Below are 15,150 nucleotides of genomic sequence, written 5' to 3' on the forward strand. Positions count from 1 at the left end.
CGTAACCCGTAAAGACTATTCATTGTAGCTGTAGAGAGCCAATGCTCATTTTTAGATGCAGGTGACATCAGAAACCTTCGTTTCTCGCCATCGGCCATACCATGCTGAATACGCCGGTTCTCGTCCGATCCCCGAAGCTAAGCAGCATTGGGCTCGGTCAGTACTTGGGAGGGAGACCACCTGGGAACACCGAGTGCTGATGGCACCTTTCTTTTTAATTTTTTTTTGCATGTACTTCTTTTTATTATTATTAGTGTTATTATTTTAGTTGGCATGTTGCGCATGTAGGCGTAAAGCTGTGGTGAGTGGACGCGTTGGCGAAATGTAAACACTCATCATCCGCAGCATCTCGTACGTCAACATATCGATGTGAGCTTCGCGCGCACAAATTAAAACAACATGAAAGACGCGGCATGATATTACGCGGAGTAATACGGCGACAAGAAGTGTCACTAATCGCGCAAATTATTCGCATAAACTGCGAACTGCATCGCTATTACACGCGTGCAGGTTGGTAACATCACATAGACGGCAGCACATTCCAAGCCACCTAGCTGTGCAAGCCGCGGAAAAGCACACACAACGTGTTACGTCCACTCTCCTCTGCACAACTCGCACACGCAATTTTCTCTTTTCTAGCGCAGATCAACAAATTCAAACCACGTAATGAGACGTTTCCGTAACCCGTAAAGACTATTCATTGTAGCTGTAGAGAGCCAATGCTCATTTTTAGATGCAGGTGACATCAGAAACCTTCGTTTCTCGCCATCGGCCATACCATGCTGAATACGCCGGTTCTCGTCCGATCCCCGAAGCTAAGCAGCATTGGGCTCGGTCAGTACTTGGGAGGGAGACCACCTGGGAACACCGAGTGCTGATGGCACCTTTCTTTTTAATTTTTTTTTGCATGTACTTCTTTTTATTATTATTAGTGTTATTATTTTAGTTGGCATGTTGCGCATGTAGGCGTAAAGCTGTGGTGAGTGGACGCGTTGGCGAAACGTAAACACTCATCATCCGCAGCATCTCGTACGTCAACATATCGATGTGAGCTTCGCGCGCACAAATTAAAACAACATGAAAGACGCGGCATGATATTACGCGGAGTAATACGGCGACAAGAAGTGTCACTAATCGCGCAAATTATTCGCATAAACTGCGAACTGCATCGCTATTACACGCGTGCAGGTTGGTAACATCACATAGACGGCAGCACATTCCAAGCCACCTAGCTGTGCAAGCCGCGGAAAAGCACACACAACGTGTTACGTCCACTCTCCTCTGCACAACTCGCACACGCAATTTTCTCTTTTCTAGCGCAGATCAACAAATTCAAACCACGTAATGAGACGTTTCCGTAACCCGTAAAGACTATTCATTGTAGCTGTAGAGAGCCAATGCTCATTTTTAGATGCAGGTGACATCAGAAACCTTCGTTTCTCGCCATCGGCCATACCATGCTGAATACGCCGGTTCTCGTCCGATCCCCGAAGCTAAGCAGCATTGGGCTCGGTCAGTACTTGGGAGGGAGACCACCTGGGAACACCGAGTGCTGATGGCACCTTTCTTTTTAATTTTTTTTTGCATGTACTTCTTTTTATTATTATTAGTGTTATTATTTTAGTTGGCATGTTGCGCATGTAGGCGTAAAGCTGTGGTGAGTGGACGCGTTGGCGAAATGTAAACACTCATCATCCGCAGCATCTCGTACGTCAACATATCGATGTGAGCTTCGCGCGCACAAATTAAAACAACATGAAAGACGCGGCATGATATTACGCGGAGTAATACGGCGACAAGAAGTGTCACTAATCGCGCAAATTATTCGCATAAACTGCGAACTGCATCGCTATTACACGCGTGCAGGTTGGTAACATCACATAGACGGCAGCACATTCCAAGCCACCTAGCTGTGCAAGCCGCGGAAAAGCACACACAACGTGTTACGTCCACTCTCCTCTGCACAACTCGCACACGCAATTTTCTCTTTTCTAGCGCAGATCAACAAATTCAAACCACGTAATGAGACGTTTCCGTAACCCGTAAAGACTATTCATTGTAGCTGTAGAGAGCCAATGCTCATTTTTAGATGCAGGTGACATCAGAAACCTTCGTTTCTCGCCATCGGCCATACCATGCTGAATACGCCGGTTCTCGTCCGATCCCCGAAGCTAAGCAGCATTGGGCTCGGTCAGTACTTGGGAGGGAGACCACCTGGGAACACCGAGTGCTGATGGCACCTTTCTTTTTAATTTTTTTTTGCATGTACTTCTTTTTATTATTATTAGTGTTATTATTTTAGTTGGCATGTTGCGCATGTAGGCGTAAAGCTGTGGTGAGTGGACGCGTTGGCGAAACGTAAACACTCATCATCCGCAGCATCTCGTACGTCAACATATCGATGTGAGCTTCGCGCGCACAAATTAAAACAACATGAAAGACGCGGCATGATATTACGCGGAGTAATACGGCGACAAGAAGTGTCACTAATCGCGCAAATTATTCGCATAAACTGCGAACTGCATCGCTATTACACGCGTGCAGGTTGGTAACATCACATAGACGGCAGCACATTCCAAGCCACCTAGCTGTGCAAGCCGCGGAAAAGCACACACAACGTGTTACGTCCACTCTCCTCTGCACAACTCGCACACGCAATTTTCTCTTTTCTAGCGCAGATCAACAAATTCAAACCACGTAATGAGACGTTTCCGTAACCCGTAAAGACTATTCATTGTAGCTGTAGAGAGCCAATGCTCATTTTTAGATGCAGGTGACATCAGAAACCTTCGTTTCTCGCCATCGGCCATACCATGCTGAATACGCCGGTTCTCGTCCGATCCCCGAAGCTAAGCAGCATTGGGCTCGGTCAGTACTTGGGAGGGAGACCACCTGGGAACACCGAGTGCTGATGGCACCTTTCTTTTTAATTTTTTTTTGCATGTACTTCTTTTTATTATTATTAGTGTTATTATTTTAGTTGGCATGTTGCGCATGTAGGCGTAAAGCTGTGGTGAGTGGACGCGTTGGCGAAACGTAAACACTCATCATCCGCAGCATCTCGTACGTCAACATATCGATGTGAGCTTCGCGCGCACAAATTAAAACAACATGAAAGACGCGGCATGATATTACGCGGAGTAATACGGCGACAAGAAGTGTCACTAATCGCGCAAATTATTCGCATAAACTGCGAACTGCATCGCTATTACACGCGTGCAGGTTGGTAACATCACATAGACGGCAGCACATTCCAAGCCACCTAGCTGTGCAAGCCGCGGAAAAGCACACACAACGTGTTACGTCCACTCTCCTCTGCACAACTCGCACACGCAATTTTCTCTTTTCTAGCGCAGATCAACAAATTCAAACCACGTAATGAGACGTTTCCGTAACCCGTAAAGACTATTCATTGTAGCTGTAGAGAGCCAATGCTCATTTTTAGATGCAGGTGACATCAGAAACCTTCGTTTCTCGCCATCGGCCATACCATGCTGAATACGCCGGTTCTCGTCCGATCCCCGAAGCTAAGCAGCATTGGGCTCGGTCAGTACTTGGGAGGGAGACCACCTGGGAACACCGAGTGCTGATGGCACCTTTCTTTTTAATTTTTTTTTGCATGTACTTCTTTTTATTATTATTAGTGTTATTATTTTAGTTGGCATGTTGCGCATGTAGGCGTAAAGCTGTGGTGAGTGGACGCGTTGGCGAAATGTAAACACTCATCATCCGCAGCATCTCGTACGTCAACATATCGATGTGAGCTTCGCGCGCACAAATTAAAACAACATGAAAGACGCGGCATGATATTACGCGGAGTAATACGGCGACAAGAAGTGTCACTAATCGCGCAAATTATTCGCATAAACTGCGAACTGCATCGCTATTACACGCGTGCAGGTTGGTAACATCACATAGACGGCAGCACATTCCAAGCCACCTAGCTGTGCAAGCCGCGGAAAAGCACACACAACGTGTTACGTCCACTCTCCTCTGCACAACTCGCACACGCAATTTTCTCTTTTCTAGCGCAGATCAACAAATTCAAACCACGTAATGAGACGTTTCCGTAACCCGTAAAGACTATTCATTGTAGCTGTAGAGAGCCAATGCTCATTTTTAGATGCAGGTGACATCAGAAACCTTCGTTTCTCGCCATCGGCCATACCATGCTGAATACGCCGGTTCTCGTCCGATCCCCGAAGCTAAGCAGCATTGGGCTCGGTCAGTACTTGGGAGGGAGACCACCTGGGAACACCGAGTGCTGATGGCACCTTTCTTTTTAATTTTTTTTTGCATGTACTTCTTTTTATTATTATTAGTGTTATTATTTTAGTTGGCATGTTGCGCATGTAGGCGTAAAGCTGTGGTGAGTGGACGCGTTGGCGAAATGTAAACACTCATCATCCGCAGCATCTCGTACGTCAACATATCGATGTGAGCTTCGCGCGCACAAATTAAAACAACATGAAAGACGCGGCATGATATTACGCGGAGTAATACGGCGACAAGAAGTGTCACTAATCGCGCAAATTATTCGCATAAACTGCGAACTGCATCGCTATTACACGCGTGCAGGTTGGTAACATCACATAGACGGCAGCACATTCCAAGCCACCTAGCTGTGCAAGCCGCGGAAAAGCACACACAACGTGTTACGTCCACTCTCCTCTGCACAACTCGCACACGCAATTTTCTCTTTTCTAGCGCAGATCAACAAATTCAAACCACGTAATGAGACGTTTCCGTAACCCGTAAAGACTATTCATTGTAGCTGTAGAGAGCCAATGCTCATTTTTAGATGCAGGTGACATCAGAAACCTTCGTTTCTCGCCATCGGCCATACCATGCTGAATACGCCGGTTCTCGTCCGATCCCCGAAGCTAAGCAGCATTGGGCTCGGTCAGTACTTGGGAGGGAGACCACCTGGGAACACCGAGTGCTGATGGCACCTTTCTTTTTAATTTTTTTTTGCATGTACTTCTTTTTATTATTATTAGTGTTATTATTTTAGTTGGCATGTTGCGCATGTAGGCGTAAAGCTGTGGTGAGTGGACGCGTTGGCGAAACGTAAACACTCATCATCCGCAGCATCTCGTACGTCAACATATCGATGTGAGCTTCGCGCGCACAAATTAAAACAACATGAAAGACGCGGCATGATATTACGCGGAGTAATACGGCGACAAGAAGTGTCACTAATCGCGCAAATTATTCGCATAAACTGCGAACTGCATCGCTATTACACGCGTGCAGGTTGGTAACATCACATAGACGGCAGCACATTCCAAGCCACCTAGCTGTGCAAGCCGCGGAAAAGCACACACAACGTGTTACGTCCACTCTCCTCTGCACAACTCGCACACGCAATTTTCTCTTTTCTAGCGCAGATCAACAAATTCAAACCACGTAATGAGACGTTTCCGTAACCCGTAAAGACTATTCATTGTAGCTGTAGAGAGCCAATGCTCATTTTTAGATGCAGGTGACATCAGAAACCTTCGTTTCTCGCCATCGGCCATACCATGCTGAATACGCCGGTTCTCGTCCGATCCCCGAAGCTAAGCAGCATTGGGCTCGGTCAGTACTTGGGAGGGAGACCACCTGGGAACACCGAGTGCTGATGGCACCTTTCTTTTTAATTTTTTTTGCATGTACTTCTTTTTATTATTATTAGTGTTATTATTTTAGTTGGCATGTTGCGCATGTAGGCGTAAAGCTGTGGTGAGTGGACGCGTTGGCGAAATGTAAACACTCATCATCCGCAGCATCTCGTACGTCAACATATCGATGTGAGCTTCGCGCGCACAAATTAAAACAACATGAAAGACGCGGCATGATATTACGCGGAGTAATACGGCGACAAGAAGTGTCACTAATCGCGCAAATTATTCGCATAAACTGCGAACTGCATCGCTATTACACGCGTGCAGGTTGGTAACATCACATAGACGGCAGCACATTCCAAGCCACCTAGCTGTGCAAGCCGCGGAAAAGCACACACAACGTGTTACGTCCACTCTCCTCTGCACAACTCGCACACGCAATTTTCTCTTTTCTAGCGCAGATCAACAAATTCAAACCACGTAATGAGACGTTTCCGTAACCCGTAAAGACTATTCATTGTAGCTGTAGAGAGCCAATGCTCATTTTTAGATGCAGGTGACATCAGAAACCTTCGTTTCTCGCCATCGGCCATACCATGCTGAATACGCCGGTTCTCGTCCGATCCCCGAAGCTAAGCAGCATTGGGCTCGGTCAGTACTTGGGAGGGAGACCACCTGGGAACACCGAGTGCTGATGGCACCTTTCTTTTTAATTTTTTTTTGCATGTACTTCTTTTTATTATTATTAGTGTTATTATTTTAGTTGGCATGTTGCGCATGTAGGCGTAAAGCTGTGGTGAGTGGACGCGTTGGCGAAATGTAAACACTCATCATCCGCAGCATCTCGTACGTCAACATATCGATGTGAGCTTCGCGCGCACAAATTAAAACAACATGAAAGACGCGGCATGATATTACGCGGAGTAATACGGCGACAAGAAGTGTCACTAATCGCGCAAATTATTCGCATAAACTGCGAACTGCATCGCTATTACACGCGTGCAGGTTGGTAACATCACATAGACGGCAGCACATTCCAAGCCACCTAGCTGTGCAAGCCGCGGAAAAGCACACACAACGTGTTACGTCCACTCTCCTCTGCACAACTCGCACACGCAATTTTCTCTTTTCTAGCGCAGATCAACAAATTCAAACCACGTAATGAGACGTTTCCGTAACCCGTAAAGACTATTCATTGTAGCTGTAGAGAGCCAATGCTCATTTTTAGATGCAGGTGACATCAGAAACCTTCGTTTCTCGCCATCGGCCATACCATGCTGAATACGCCGGTTCTCGTCCGATCCCCGAAGCTAAGCAGCATTGGGCTCGGTCAGTACTTGGGAGGGAGACCACCTGGGAACACCGAGTGCTGATGGCACCTTTCTTTTTAATTTTTTTTTGCATGTACTTCTTTTTATTATTATTAGTGTTATTATTTTAGTTGGCATGTTGCGCATGTAGGCGTAAAGCTGTGGTGAGTGGACGCGTTGGCGAAACGTAAACACTCATCATCCGCAGCATCTCGTACGTCAACATATCGATGTGAGCTTCGCGCGCACAAATTAAAACAACATGAAAGACGCGGCATGATATTACGCGGAGTAATACGGCGACAAGAAGTGTCACTAATCGCGCAAATTATTCGCATAAACTGCGAACTGCATCGCTATTACACGCGTGCAGGTTGGTAACATCACATAGACGGCAGCACATTCCAAGCCACCTAGCTGTGCAAGCCGCGGAAAAGCACACACAACGTGTTACGTCCACTCTCCTCTGCACAACTCGCACACGCAATTTTCTCTTTTCTAGCGCAGATCAACAAATTCAAACCACGTAATGAGACGTTTCCGTAACCCGTAAAGACTATTCATTGTAGCTGTAGAGAGCCAATGCTCATTTTTAGATGCAGGTGACATCAGAAACCTTCGTTTCTCGCCATCGGCCATACCATGCTGAATACGCCGGTTCTCGTCCGATCCCCGAAGCTAAGCAGCATTGGGCTCGGTCAGTACTTGGGAGGGAGACCACCTGGGAACACCGAGTGCTGATGGCACCTTTCTTTTTAATTTTTTTTTGCATGTACTTCTTTTTATTATTATTAGTGTTATTATTTTAGTTGGCATGTTGCGCATGTAGGCGTAAAGCTGTGGTGAGTGGACGCGTTGGCGAAATGTAAACACTCATCATCCGCAGCATCTCGTACGTCAACATATCGATGTGAGCTTCGCGCGCACAAATTAAAACAACATGAAAGACGCGGCATGATATTACGCGGAGTAATACGGCGACAAGAAGTGTCACTAATCGCGCAAATTATTCGCATAAACTGCGAACTGCATCGCTATTACACGCGTGCAGGTTGGTAACATCACATAGACGGCAGCACATTCCAAGCCACCTAGCTGTGCAAGCCGCGGAAAAGCACACACAACGTGTTACGTCCACTCTCCTCTGCACAACTCGCACACGCAATTTTCTCTTTTCTAGCGCAGATCAACAAATTCAAACCACGTAATGAGACGTTTCCGTAACCCGTAAAGACTATTCATTGTAGCTGTAGAGAGCCAATGCTCATTTTTAGATGCAGGTGACATCAGAAACCTTCGTTTCTCGCCATCGGCCATACCATGCTGAATACGCCGGTTCTCGTCCGATCCCCGAAGCTAAGCAGCATTGGGCTCGGTCAGTACTTGGGAGGGAGACCACCTGGGAACACCGAGTGCTGATGGCACCTTTCTTTTTAATTTTTTTTTGCATGTACTTCTTTTTATTATTATTAGTGTTATTATTTTAGTTGGCATGTTGCGCATGTAGGCGTAAAGCTGTGGTGAGTGGACGCGTTGGCGAAATGTAAACACTCATCATCCGCAGCATCTCGTACGTCAACATATCGATGTGAGCTTCGCGCGCACAAATTAAAACAACATGAAAGACGCGGCATGATATTACGCGGAGTAATACGGCGACAAGAAGTGTCACTAATCGCGCAAATTATTCGCATAAACTGCGAACTGCATCGCTATTACACGCGTGCAGGTTGGTAACATCACATAGACGGCAGCACATTCCAAGCCACCTAGCTGTGCAAGCCGCGGAAAAGCACACACAACGTGTTACGTCCACTCTCCTCTGCACAACTCGCACACGCAATTTTCTCTTTTCTAGCGCAGATCAACAAATTCAAACCACGTAATGAGACGTTTCCGTAACCCGTAAAGACTATTCATTGTAGCTGTAGAGAGCCAATGCTCATTTTTAGATGCAGGTGACATCAGAAACCTTCGTTTCTCGCCATCGGCCATACCATGCTGAATACGCCGGTTCTCGTCCGATCCCCGAAGCTAAGCAGCATTGGGCTCGGTCAGTACTTGGGAGGGAGACCACCTGGGAACACCGAGTGCTGATGGCACCTTTCTTTTTAATTTTTTTTTGCATGTACTTCTTTTTATTATTATTAGTGTTATTATTTTAGTTGGCATGTTGCGCATGTAGGCGTAAAGCTGTGGTGAGTGGACGCGTTGGCGAAACGTAAACACTCATCATCCGCAGCATCTCGTACGTCAACATATCGATGTGAGCTTCGCGCGCACAAATTAAAACAACATGAAAGACGCGGCATGATATTACGCGGAGTAATACGGCGACAAGAAGTGTCACTAATCGCGCAAATTATTCGCATAAACTGCGAACTGCATCGCTATTACACGCGTGCAGGTTGGTAACATCACATAGACGGCAGCACATTCCAAGCCACCTAGCTGTGCAAGCCGCGGAAAAGCACACACAACGTGTTACGTCCACTCTCCTCTGCACAACTCGCACACGCAATTTTCTCTTTTCTAGCGCAGATCAACAAATTCAAACCACGTAATGAGACGTTTCCGTAACCCGTAAAGACTATTCATTGTAGCTGTAGAGAGCCAATGCTCATTTTTAGATGCAGGTGACATCAGAAACCTTCGTTTCTCGCCATCGGCCATACCATGCTGAATACGCCGGTTCTCGTCCGATCCCCGAAGCTAAGCAGCATTGGGCTCGGTCAGTACTTGGGAGGGAGACCACCTGGGAACACCGAGTGCTGATGGCACCTTTCTTTTTAATTTTTTTTTGCATGTACTTCTTTTTATTATTATTAGTGTTATTATTTTAGTTGGCATGTTGCGCATGTAGGCGTAAAGCTGTGGTGAGTGGACGCGTTGGCGAAACGTAAACACTCATCATCCGCAGCATCTCGTACGTCAACATATCGATGTGAGCTTCGCGCGCACAAATTAAAACAACATGAAAGACGCGGCATGATATTACGCGGAGTAATACGGCGACAAGAAGTGTCACTAATCGCGCAAATTATTCGCATAAACTGCGAACTGCATCGCTATTACACGCGTGCAGGTTGGTAACATCACATAGACGGCAGCACATTCCAAGCCACCTAGCTGTGCAAGCCGCGGAAAAGCACACACAACGTGTTACGTCCACTCTCCTCTGCACAACTCGCACACGCAATTTTCTCTTTTCTAGCGCAGATCAACAAATTCAAACCACGTAATGAGACGTTTCCGTAACCCGTAAAGACTATTCATTGTAGCTGTAGAGAGCCAATGCTCATTTTTAGATGCAGGTGACATCAGAAACCTTCGTTTCTCGCCATCGGCCATACCATGCTGAATACGCCGGTTCTCGTCCGATCCCCGAAGCTAAGCAGCATTGGGCTCGGTCAGTACTTGGGAGGGAGACCACCTGGGAACACCGAGTGCTGATGGCACCTTTCTTTTTAATTTTTTTTTGCATGTACTTCTTTTTATTATTATTAGTGTTATTATTTTAGTTGGCATGTTGCGCATGTAGGCGTAAAGCTGTGGTGAGTGGACGCGTTGGCGAAATGTAAACACTCATCATCCGCAGCATCTCGTACGTCAACATATCGATGTGAGCTTCGCGCGCACAAATTAAAACAACATGAAAGACGCGGCATGATATTACGCGGAGTAATACGGCGACAAGAAGTGTCACTAATCGCGCAAATTATTCGCATAAACTGCGAACTGCATCGCTATTACACGCGTGCAGGTTGGTAACATCACATAGACGGCAGCACATTCCAAGCCACCTAGCTGTGCAAGCCGCGGAAAAGCACACACAACGTGTTACGTCCACTCTCCTCTGCACAACTCGCACACGCAATTTTCTCTTTTCTAGCGCAGATCAACAAATTCAAACCACGTAATGAGACGTTTCCGTAACCCGTAAAGACTATTCATTGTAGCTGTAGAGAGCCAATGCTCATTTTTAGATGCAGGTGACATCAGAAACCTTCGTTTCTCGCCATCGGCCATACCATGCTGAATACGCCGGTTCTCGTCCGATCCCCGAAGCTAAGCAGCATTGGGCTCGGTCAGTACTTGGGAGGGAGACCACCTGGGAACACCGAGTGCTGATGGCACCTTTCTTTTTAATTTTTTTTTGCATGTACTTCTTTTTATTATTATTAGTGTTATTATTTTAGTTGGCATGTTGCGCATGTAGGCGTAAAGCTGTGGTGAGTGGACGCGTTGGCGAAATGTAAACACTCATCATCCGCAGCATCTCGTACGTCAACATATCGATGTGAGCTTCGCGCGCACAAATTAAAACAACATGAAAGACGCGGCATGATATTACGCGGAGTAATACGGCGACAAGAAGTGTCACTAATCGCGCAAATTATTCGCATAAACTGCGAACTGCATCGCTATTACACGCGTGCAGGTTGGTAACATCACATAGACGGCAGCACATTCCAAGCCACCTAGCTGTGCAAGCCGCGGAAAAGCACACACAACGTGTTACGTCCACTCTCCTCTGCACAACTCGCACACGCAATTTTCTCTTTTCTAGCGCAGATCAACAAATTCAAACCACGTAATGAGACGTTTCCGTAACCCGTAAAGACTATTCATTGTAGCTGTAGAGAGCCAATGCTCATTTTTAGATGCAGGTGACATCAGAAACCTTCGTTTCTCGCCATCGGCCATACCATGCTGAATACGCCGGTTCTCGTCCGATCCCCGAAGCTAAGCAGCATTGGGCTCGGTCAGTACTTGGGAGGGAGACCACCTGGGAACACCGAGTGCTGATGGCACCTTTCTTTTTAATTTTTTTTTGCATGTACTTCTTTTTATTATTATTAGTGTTATTATTTTAGTTGGCATATGTTGCGCATGTAGGCGTAAAGCTGTGGTGAGTGGACGCGTTGGCGAAATGTAAACACTCATCATCCGCAGCATCTCGTACGTCAACATATCGATGTGAGCTTCGCGCGCACAAATTAAAACAACATGAAAGACGCGGCATGATATTACGCGGAGTAATACGGCGACAAGAAGTGTCACTAATCGCGCAAATTATTCGCATAAACTGCGAACTGCATCGCTATTACACGCGTGCAGGTTGGTAACATCACATAGACGGCAGCACATTCCAAGCCACCTAGCTGTGCAAGCCGCGGAAAAGCACACACAACGTGTTACGTCCACTCTCCTCTGCACAACTCGCACACGCAATTTTCTCTTTTCTAGCGCAGATCAACAAATTCAAACCACGTAATGAGACGTTTCCGTAACCCGTAAAGACTATTCATTGTAGCTGTAGAGAGCCAATGCTCATTTTTAGATGCAGGTGACATCAGAAACCTTCGTTTCTCGCCATCGGCCATACCATGCTGAATACGCCGGTTCTCGTCCGATCCCCGAAGCTAAGCAGCATTGGGCTCGGTCAGTACTTGGGAGGGAGACCACCTGGGAACACCGAGTGCTGATGGCACCTTTCTTTTTAATTTTTTTTTGCATGTACTTCTTTTTATTATTATTAGTGTTATTATTTTAGTTGGCATGTTGCGCATGTAGGCGTAAAGCTGTGGTGAGTGGACGCGTTGGCGAAATGTAAACACTCATCATCCGCAGCATCTCGTACGTCAACATATCGATGTGAGCTTCGCGCGCACAAATTAAAACAACATGAAAGACGCGGCATGATATTACGCGGAGTAATACGGCGACAAGAAGTGTCACTAATCGCGCAAATTATTCGCATAAACTGCGAACTGCATCGCTATTACACGCGTGCAGGTTGGTAACATCACATAGACGGCAGCACATTCCAAGCCACCTAGCTGTGCAAGCCGCGGAAAAGCACACACAACGTGTTACGTCCACTCTCCTCTGCACAACTCGCACACGCAATTTTCTCTTTTCTAGCGCAGATCAACAAATTCAAACCACGTAATGAGACGTTTCCGTAACCCGTAAAGACTATTCATTGTAGCTGTAGAGAGCCAATGCTCATTTTTAGATGCAGGTGACATCAGAAACCTTCGTTTCTCGCCATCGGCCATACCATGCTGAATACGCCGGTTCTCGTCCGATCCCCGAAGCTAAGCAGCATTGGGCTCGGTCAGTACTTGGGAGGGAGACCACCTGGGAACACCGAGTGCTGATGGCACCTTTCTTTTTAATTTTTTTTTGCATGTACTTCTTTTTATTATTATTAGTGTTATTATTTTAGTTGGCATGTTGCGCATGTAGGCGTAAAGCTGTGGTGAGTGGACGCGTTGGCGAAACGTAAACACTCATCATCCGCAGCATCTCGTACGTCAACATATCGATGTGAGCTTCGCGCGCACAAATTAAAACAACATGAAAGACGCGGCATGATATTACGCGGAGTAATACGGCGACAAGAAGTGTCACTAATCGCGCAAATTATTCGCATAAACTGCGAACTGCATCGCTATTACACGCGTGCAGGTTGGTAACATCACATAGACGGCAGCACATTCCAAGCCACCTAGCTGTGCAAGCCGCGGAAAAGCACACACAACGTGTTACGTCCACTCTCCTCTGCACAACTCGCACACGCAATTTTCTCTTTTCTAGCGCAGATCAACAAATTCAAACCACGTAATGAGACGTTTCCGTAACCCGTAAAGACTATTCATTGTAGCTGTAGAGAGCCAATGCTCATTTTTAGATGCAGGTGACATCAGAAACCTTCGTTTCTCGCCATCGGCCATACCATGCTGCCATGGCACTGGCCATGTTCGCCGTGACTGTAAGGTGCCCCGGTGCTCGAAGTGCAGACGCTATGGACACGCGGACGCTGACTGCGTCCGTACCTATGCGGCGGCTACCGGGCTGGGAAAGACGGACGAGATCGCCGAACTCATGGACGTCGTTGAAGCCGAGGATGCAGCGAGGGGAACGGACGAGGTGGGCAAGCAAACGGGGCCACTCGACTCGTCAGCGTCTACCGGTGGAGACGCCCTCGCTGGGGATGGTTCAGCGAGCCAACAACCAGCGGATGACTTGCCTGGGTCAAACCAGACAACCGGAAAGGATGGGGAGAGCACTCCGGAGCCCAAGGTCGTCGAGCCCAAGGGTCCGAATGAGCTGCAACCGGACAAGAGTGGTGCCCGCACGTCGACCAGCGTATCCGCTGCGGCGAAGCGTTCCCACGCCCAAACCAGTGCCGATGGTGACCAGACTGCGACGCCCGGAGCCGAGGAGCCCCCGGCAAAGGCGCCTCAAAGCCGTCGTTCATCGTTTCGGCCGCGCCCTAACGTTCCGGCAGACAAGCGTGCCGGAAATTCGGAGTCCCTAGGACACGCTCATGTTCTTCCGCCGGACCGTACTAGCGGCGATGGCGGCGTCTAGCCTCGTGCTAGACGCGAGAGGTAAGCACCATATTGCCGGTCTCTTCCCCTATTGGTAAAATGGCTCCAACGTGTCCGCTGAAAGTCGCCACTCTAAACGTTCGAGGACTGGCAGGGAAAAGAAAGCAAGGCCAGCTTTACCGACTTATAACGGAGCACGACATTGATGTGCTAGCCGTGCAGGAGACGAAAGTCGATGGTGAAGAGGAGACCGGCGTTATGGTGCAGCGTTACACGTCTAGGTTTTCCGCTGTAGTCAGTCATGCGGTGGGTACATCCGCTGGCTGTGTCCTTTTTGTTAAGAAGTTGCCGGGGCTAGAGGTGCATGCAATTTATTCGTGTGTGTCGGGCCGGTGTGTTGTCGTTGATTTTTCGTTCAACAACAACGAGTGGCGTATTGTATGCATGTACGCGCCCAATAAGGTGGATGAAAGGGCTCAGTTTTTTCACCAAATTGAAGAGCGTCTATGCAAGGGAAGACAGCTCATAGTAATGGGCGATTTCAACTGTGTCCTCAGTGCGCGGGATAAAACAAGCATTCGTGGGTTTAGAGACAAAAGCACAGAAGTGTTGTCGCGAATCATAGAGAACTGGGACCTTGAGGATGTGGCAGAGTGCCTCGAAGGAGCGCGTGCTGTGAAGTACACGCGGTTTGAGGGCTCTAGTCACGCACGGCTCGACCGCATTTATGCGTCTGTTGACATCCTTCCGGAATGTAACAGTTACCAAGTAGTTCCAGTGTCGTTTTCTGACCATTGTTTAGTTCAGTGCTGCATAGGAATTCCAACGCGAGGTAACGCTTTCTCATGGGAAATGTGGAAATTAAATAATAAGCTTCTTCAAGATGAACCG

The 15,150-nt window shown here is 47.4% G+C and overlaps 20 non-coding genes across 20 annotated transcripts; all 20 read left to right on the top strand.

The window, feature by feature from the left end:
- Positions 1-86: 86 nt before the first annotated feature.
- On the top strand, positions 87-205 carry LOC139053575 (5S ribosomal RNA). Its single transcript, XR_011510591.1, has one exon. It is a non-coding gene; the product is annotated as a 5S ribosomal RNA (ribosomal RNA).
- A 559-nt stretch (positions 206-764) lies between these two features.
- LOC139053576 (5S ribosomal RNA) lies at positions 765-883 on the top strand. The gene has a single exon (XR_011510592.1). It is a non-coding gene; the product is annotated as a 5S ribosomal RNA (ribosomal RNA).
- A 559-nt stretch (positions 884-1,442) lies between these two features.
- On the top strand, positions 1,443-1,561 carry LOC139053577 (5S ribosomal RNA). The gene has a single exon (XR_011510593.1). It is a non-coding gene; the product is annotated as a 5S ribosomal RNA (ribosomal RNA).
- Positions 1,562-2,120: 559 nt separating this feature from the next.
- On the top strand, positions 2,121-2,239 carry LOC139053579 (5S ribosomal RNA). Its single transcript, XR_011510595.1, has one exon. It is a non-coding gene; the product is annotated as a 5S ribosomal RNA (ribosomal RNA).
- A 559-nt stretch (positions 2,240-2,798) lies between these two features.
- Positions 2,799-2,917, top strand: LOC139053580 (5S ribosomal RNA). Its single transcript, XR_011510596.1, has one exon. It is a non-coding gene; the product is annotated as a 5S ribosomal RNA (ribosomal RNA).
- Positions 2,918-3,476: 559 nt separating this feature from the next.
- On the top strand, positions 3,477-3,595 carry LOC139053581 (5S ribosomal RNA). The gene has a single exon (XR_011510597.1). It is a non-coding gene; the product is annotated as a 5S ribosomal RNA (ribosomal RNA).
- A 559-nt stretch (positions 3,596-4,154) lies between these two features.
- On the top strand, positions 4,155-4,273 carry LOC139053582 (5S ribosomal RNA). Its single transcript, XR_011510598.1, has one exon. It is a non-coding gene; the product is annotated as a 5S ribosomal RNA (ribosomal RNA).
- Positions 4,274-4,832: 559 nt separating this feature from the next.
- On the top strand, positions 4,833-4,951 carry LOC139053583 (5S ribosomal RNA). The gene has a single exon (XR_011510599.1). It is a non-coding gene; the product is annotated as a 5S ribosomal RNA (ribosomal RNA).
- A 559-nt stretch (positions 4,952-5,510) lies between these two features.
- Positions 5,511-5,629, top strand: LOC139053584 (5S ribosomal RNA). The gene has a single exon (XR_011510600.1). It is a non-coding gene; the product is annotated as a 5S ribosomal RNA (ribosomal RNA).
- Positions 5,630-6,187: 558 nt separating this feature from the next.
- Positions 6,188-6,306, top strand: LOC139053586 (5S ribosomal RNA). Its single transcript, XR_011510601.1, has one exon. It is a non-coding gene; the product is annotated as a 5S ribosomal RNA (ribosomal RNA).
- A 559-nt stretch (positions 6,307-6,865) lies between these two features.
- LOC139053587 (5S ribosomal RNA) lies at positions 6,866-6,984 on the top strand. The gene has a single exon (XR_011510602.1). It is a non-coding gene; the product is annotated as a 5S ribosomal RNA (ribosomal RNA).
- A 559-nt stretch (positions 6,985-7,543) lies between these two features.
- On the top strand, positions 7,544-7,662 carry LOC139053588 (5S ribosomal RNA). The gene has a single exon (XR_011510603.1). It is a non-coding gene; the product is annotated as a 5S ribosomal RNA (ribosomal RNA).
- Positions 7,663-8,221: 559 nt separating this feature from the next.
- On the top strand, positions 8,222-8,340 carry LOC139053589 (5S ribosomal RNA). The gene has a single exon (XR_011510604.1). It is a non-coding gene; the product is annotated as a 5S ribosomal RNA (ribosomal RNA).
- A 559-nt stretch (positions 8,341-8,899) lies between these two features.
- Positions 8,900-9,018, top strand: LOC139053591 (5S ribosomal RNA). Its single transcript, XR_011510606.1, has one exon. It is a non-coding gene; the product is annotated as a 5S ribosomal RNA (ribosomal RNA).
- Positions 9,019-9,577: 559 nt separating this feature from the next.
- LOC139053592 (5S ribosomal RNA) lies at positions 9,578-9,696 on the top strand. Its single transcript, XR_011510607.1, has one exon. It is a non-coding gene; the product is annotated as a 5S ribosomal RNA (ribosomal RNA).
- A 559-nt stretch (positions 9,697-10,255) lies between these two features.
- On the top strand, positions 10,256-10,374 carry LOC139053593 (5S ribosomal RNA). Its single transcript, XR_011510608.1, has one exon. It is a non-coding gene; the product is annotated as a 5S ribosomal RNA (ribosomal RNA).
- Positions 10,375-10,933: 559 nt separating this feature from the next.
- Positions 10,934-11,052, top strand: LOC139053594 (5S ribosomal RNA). The gene has a single exon (XR_011510609.1). It is a non-coding gene; the product is annotated as a 5S ribosomal RNA (ribosomal RNA).
- A 559-nt stretch (positions 11,053-11,611) lies between these two features.
- On the top strand, positions 11,612-11,730 carry LOC139053595 (5S ribosomal RNA). The gene has a single exon (XR_011510610.1). It is a non-coding gene; the product is annotated as a 5S ribosomal RNA (ribosomal RNA).
- Positions 11,731-12,291: 561 nt separating this feature from the next.
- LOC139053596 (5S ribosomal RNA) lies at positions 12,292-12,410 on the top strand. The gene has a single exon (XR_011510611.1). It is a non-coding gene; the product is annotated as a 5S ribosomal RNA (ribosomal RNA).
- A 559-nt stretch (positions 12,411-12,969) lies between these two features.
- LOC139053597 (5S ribosomal RNA) lies at positions 12,970-13,088 on the top strand. The gene has a single exon (XR_011510612.1). It is a non-coding gene; the product is annotated as a 5S ribosomal RNA (ribosomal RNA).
- Positions 13,089-15,150: the final 2,062 nt, after the last annotated feature.

The sequence above is a fragment of the Dermacentor albipictus genome, unplaced genomic scaffold, assembly GCF_038994185.2.
Source record: "Dermacentor albipictus isolate Rhodes 1998 colony unplaced genomic scaffold, USDA_Dalb.pri_finalv2 scaffold_160, whole genome shotgun sequence".
NCBI lineage: Eukaryota > Metazoa > Arthropoda > Arachnida > Ixodida > Ixodidae > Dermacentor > Dermacentor albipictus.